Below are 6,000 nucleotides of genomic sequence, written 5' to 3' on the forward strand. Positions count from 1 at the left end.
TTTGGTTTTCTCATTACTATGAGGGGGAGAATCACAGTCACACGCACATATGGCCATGCGCACGCACGATCACATAGTCGCACACCACCCCCCAAGGCAATGTACCGCCCCAGCTGTAACGCATTATGAAGTGTGATGATTAAAAAGTGCATGCATTAAACTCGAATGTCCCGTGAGGGTTCTGCCTTGCAACATTTACAATGGAGGAGGATTAGACTACGATCACTCATTAATTGAGCACGCTTCCGCACGGTGACATTGCCATATTGTAAACGATCAAGAGAGGGTGTTGTTGTACCGCAGACAGCGTCATGCTTGGCCACGACGCACACCAGAGCACCGCGATTATTACCGTCAAGTGACATTAAGAAAGCCAAGGACGAATACTTGAGCTAATCACCCCGCAAAAATATTAAAATGATGAAATGACAGGAAATTGGAAGCAGAAGTGTCTTCTCTCTCTTCTTTCAAATGAACATCTTGCTCAGTTTTAAGGAGAAGCCTACAAGCAAAACGACTCTAGAGATGATTTGTCAATTTTTAAAGGGATGGTGATTTCACAGACTTTGAAACAGTCGAGTGTAATTGCTTGACAAAAGCAGACAGATCGTGCTATTTTGGAGCTCTGTTCCCAGACTTTTTTTTCTTATATATAACTCTTTTGTCTGCCTCTCAGTTTATTTATTTTGTGTGACAGTGAGCTGCAGGGATGAAACGAGGTGTGACAAATAGGCAACAAGACACCACGAGTCGGAAGCTGTTTCATATCAATAGCTAGTCTTGCAAGAATATTTATTTATACAACATATTTTTGAGCTTGGAAGAAATTAAAAACTAAATATTCCTGTAGTGCAGAATTAGCCAGCCGGCTAATAGTGGGAGATTTGCTAAAGTGGACCTTGTGTTTTGTCTATTTGAATAATTAATGAGAAAAAGAAACTGAGAGTGGGTTTCCTTTAATGACCTACTGTGAAAAGCACAGTAAACAGTCAATTTCGGGGCAGTGGTTGAACAGGAAACAAACTGGAATGGAAAATAGAAAGAATTTCTTCCAGGGTTATCTTGGAACCGTTGTTCGCTGTAGAGGCAATGCTTTAGGTACGATTCTAACTGTTTAACAAATGTAAAAAAAAGTTAAAGGGGGAGTCGTTCATCCTGTTCCTCCAAACAACACTTTTTTTTGGTCCTACTTGTTAAAACTTTCAGTTGTTTTCTCCCTGACACTAGTACATTAGTAAAACGATATGTGGGGGGAAAAAATCAACTGCCTGGCTTCATGTTTCCCCTTCCATTTGATTAGCAAGAAAGCAAGGCATCAGAGTGCCCGTATACTTCTCCGTCCTGGAGTCGCTTATGCGGTGTCTTATTTTTTTTTCCAGTAAAGAACAAGGGTTATGTTTACATGCTTTTTTTTTGTTTGGGGTTAGAAAATTCATATAAACAGACATCCCATCTTCGAATATATTTGAGAACAGGTCCATTAGGGAATAAGAATGCAGAACATAAAGCTATTCCATGCAAGGTTAAAAAAAAAAGAAAATGCATTGAAAATAAAATGTAAGACTGACGGATTGACGATTACAGTTCCGTTCAGTTTGCAGAAATGACGGATTGACAATGATGGATGGGTGCCCAGGCCGTTGACGAATGATGGTACATCTCAAAATTTTGTATATTGCCCACCTGTGAAAACTACCAGTCAGAGACAGAGGGAAGGCACGCCTGACTATTGCTGCATTCATGCTTCAGGGCGTGATGCCCAATTAGGATTTTTTTTGTTTCTGTTAAATCTGATCTTTTTATGTTCTCATCCACATCCCAAAACAACTTTTAATGTGAACAGAACACATTTGTGATGTGACATGCATGCGTACAAAAGACAAGATTGAGTGACACACACAAAAATGACAGTAGTATAAATGTTCCTGCATGTAGGGGCTCATCTGTGATCGACAGAGGCACAAGGAAGTGAAGTTATTGGAAATATTTGGGGGAAATGAGGTGACACATTTTGATACTCGTTTTTCATGGAGATGTCTACTAAAAATTGACTTTATTGTCGCGAATAATAAATGCTGAATTACGACTATCACCACAATTGTCAAAAGTAACATTAAATTAAAGTCAAATATGAAGTCAACACTGTTACTCAAAACAACCTTGCAGATTCATGATAAATTTTAAGTAGTCACTCTCCTAAGCAATATGCCCTACCTGCATTTGGGCTTTGATGATGCATAGCTATGAGTGTTCATACTGCAGATGCATCTCATACATACCCAATTCATATCCACATATGAACAAGGGCCGCGGGTCTGATTTGAATTGCACTTCAGTGTGAACATAGTCTATGTCATTCATTGACTGCCACCCTCACGCTGATCTGTTATGGAGAGCTGCAGAAGCTTTACGGACACTATGGTGGAATAGCCATCACTCGTTTGCCAACTAGAGGCATATAATTAGCAAACAGAAGCAGAGCAAAGGGACCTCAGGCTGCTGGGAATATTCAAATGCCATGTACAAATTGCAACACATTTGCTTGTCAGATACAATTACCTCGTTTTGGCTTTTAATTGACTAATTGTGAATTTCGCACGTTTCAGTGTGTATATAAAATGTATTTATGAATTTTACTGTCGGGGTGGGTAAAATGTTACTAATTTGAATTGTGTTTCTTAGGGAGTCTTGAAACACTTTACAATGACCGTTCATCCGTTCAGCTGCCTCTACCAAATCTAAAAGCTACAAAAACACGACTGTGGGGAAGAAGGGTTTATATGTCACAAAAAATAAACTGCATGTAGGGGATCATCTTCACCGCAGGGACAAAAGACAAGGTAGATCCTTGTACAAGTTCTTCAAGAAATTGTCAAGCTAAAAGAAATCAGTGTCATGCAAGCCGAAGTAAGCCCAATAACACAGCACTTTTGGCGTGCAGCACTGGAGCCATGTCAAAAAAGATACAGTATGCTTGCCTCTTTCTTTTTGGCTGTTGGCAAATTGATTTTATACTATCCCCCCCGATTTGTGTGTGTTTAGGGGGGCAATGTGACTGCATTCATAGATTTCTACTACACTGACATTCGAAATGCATGCTCCTGTTTTGCTATCTACACTGAAATGGGTTCAAGAGCCACAAAAGCAACTCCAGCCTTTAAGCCACACTAGCGGCGATAAAGTAGATAGCAGAGCTTTCATGAGTCCACATACAAAGAATGACAGTTGCTACTCTTGGCTGATCAAAGGCGGCAGACGAGTTCTGTCGAACTTTCCTCCCGCCATCCTTCCCCCTTGGAAGCCTGCCTCTATCTAATGATAGTTGAATTCATTGTCATCTCATTATCTTTGAAGAGGGGAGCGATCCCTCCCGTACGAGTGGGCACCATGTCTCTTGCCATCAGACGGGCCGTGGGATTGCTGAAGCGCGTTCTCATCTTATTAAATTGAGTGAGCGATATCAGACACGTCCCATCTGCCCAACGCTTTCACGCACATGCCGTCATGCTTGAGTCACACGGGCCGATACGGAGATGCTGCACACAGCCCATCTGCAACAAGGAGAGGCTGGTACCATGAGCAGACTGGGACTCTAAATCACTGCATTTTTGTTTATCTCACTCTCAGTGAAAGAAACCCTTTGAACAGCGGGTGGTCTAAAGAGCTCTTGACATGCATCAATAGTATTGCAACACATGAGGCAAATGTGGAGAGTGGTTGGTTCTTGATTGCACCAATGGACGTAGGAATACGGGTACGCCTGCATCCCCCCATCACAGAGATCCTCTCGAGCAAGGCACTCGCCATGTGTCGTTGTTCGCTTGCTTTGCTCATTGCTAAATGGGGTAAATACAGAGCTCGCATTCAAAGTAACGCATGCTTTATTGTCAATAAGTCTTGCACTTGCAGCTGGATAATAATAATTTGTCCTTATTTGATATTACCTCAGATTTCTCTAACCAAAAGTTCCATTTTCCTCCGATGTGACCTTTTCACAATATCACAGTACAGACAGAACAGCATTTTAAGACATCTTTTGACAAATAGCAATAAAAATGGATCTTGACTTGTCATTCAATTATGGACTGACACTATTTTCCGCCATCTCACTGTTGTGTCAAAACGCAGTATGAAATGTACCGTAAAAATGGAGTTTGATTCCAAGGAGCGATGAGAGACACGCCATTTTGGGGCCTCACATCATCTCAACCGATCAGTGTTTGGACTATATTGTAAACAGGCTTTTCAAAACACAAATAGTATGTACTTTTGACTGAAGTCGGGCCGTTATGTAAAATGTAGAAAACTAAATAGAATGATTTGAAAATCCTTTTCAACTTGCATTCAATGAAATTGACTACACAGAGGATATATTTAGTGGTCAAACTGTTAGTGTTCTCAGTCTACAATGGTTGAGTGTTGTTGAAAGGTTTATATAAATATTGGACTGTGGGAGGAAGCTAGAATACTTAGATAGAAGACACACGAGCATGAGAGAACATGCATTTAAGATTGCGATTCCAACCATCTTGCTATAAGACGACAATCCAAACCACTACTGTCCATTGCTTTACTGTAGTCTTTCAATACATTGAATGCTGCTTCACTGGTTTCTTTTATATCAAACAAATTATATTAGGTGCATTACCTGATAAAGACGCGTCTTAACCACATCGGTGACACTCTGATGAAGGCGGAAGAAACCGCCGAAACATGTCAGGTAATGCACCTAAAATAATTTGTTTGATATAAAAGAAACCAGTGAAGTGATTAAAAAAGGAAAAACAAGATGAACTTAGTACAACTATTGAATGCTGCTGTTAATTACGTATGGTGAAATGAATGTTAACGTGTATTTGTGACAATGAAAGGTTGGAGGTGTGGTTTTGAACTGCAAACCTATGCACGACGGACCTCGCTCAACAGGCTTAGAGGCTTCTTCTCTTTCCTCCTTACAAGTGAAAAGAAGAAAAAAAAATCCCTTCCTGCGTTTTTTCCGATTTTCCAATTTGCAAATTCTCCCTGAGGGTAAAGAAACTGCACAGACAGCGAACATTACAGAATCTGATGCAATTTCACCGCAAACGCAGAACCTCAACATGACTCACTCACGCTATAAACACATCCACTGCTTTCCTTTTATCGTTTTTAATTTGCATCCTCCACAACGTTAAGACAAAACTAAGTGGAGTATTTTAATGTTGGTACTTGTGTTGCTATTTCAATTCACACAATTAGCACCCAGACTCAGAAGAAAGTGTTTCAAGAAAAAAGCCAGCTTGGTCCCAGGATGTCACGGGCCAATTGCCTAAACATCTTGTGGTGGACACAGTACAGTGAAACCACTCCACTCATCTACGTGACACACGTCAGATCAAAATGAATCCAGTCATGGTTTTACCAGCTTTTAATTCATGCATGAGGAAGCCTGTCAGTGGTGGGACGACAAGGATGTGGATTGTAGCTCTCTCGGTGTTTGTCAAGATTTTACATCCTATCTCCACGGCTACTTGTTTGAAGCCAGTCATCTGCTTTCTCACAGCTTGCTGCCAACATGCTTGAGAATCCAGGTTCAACATTTGTGGAGCTCTCAGAGGAACGAATGCAATTAGGATGCTTTTGTGGCTGTAACAGATCCCTTTGCATGCATCCAAAAATTTGTATTTTAATGGGCCTGAATGTACTTTCATGACTTGTCTATCACTACTTTCTTTTTTTTTTTGCTTCATTAATGGCAATCATTTTATGTAGCAGTTCTGGTTCCTTGAAAGACTTGGCAATTCTAAGAAGAGTGTACTTTTCAAGGCAGTTTGTACATCACATGGACCAATAAGAAAATAGAAACCTACACGCAGAAAATGTCCAACTGCACTAAAGGTCTACATTTTCTGTATTTTCCTCATTTCTCTTCTCAAAATGACTTTCTATTATCCAGTAATAATATATCATCATGTCCACTTACACTAACATTCAAAAGTTTACCAAAAGGTCACCCAGACA

Source organism: Syngnathus scovelli, chromosome 1, assembly GCF_024217435.2.
Source record: "Syngnathus scovelli strain Florida chromosome 1, RoL_Ssco_1.2, whole genome shotgun sequence".
NCBI lineage: Eukaryota > Metazoa > Chordata > Actinopteri > Syngnathiformes > Syngnathidae > Syngnathus > Syngnathus scovelli.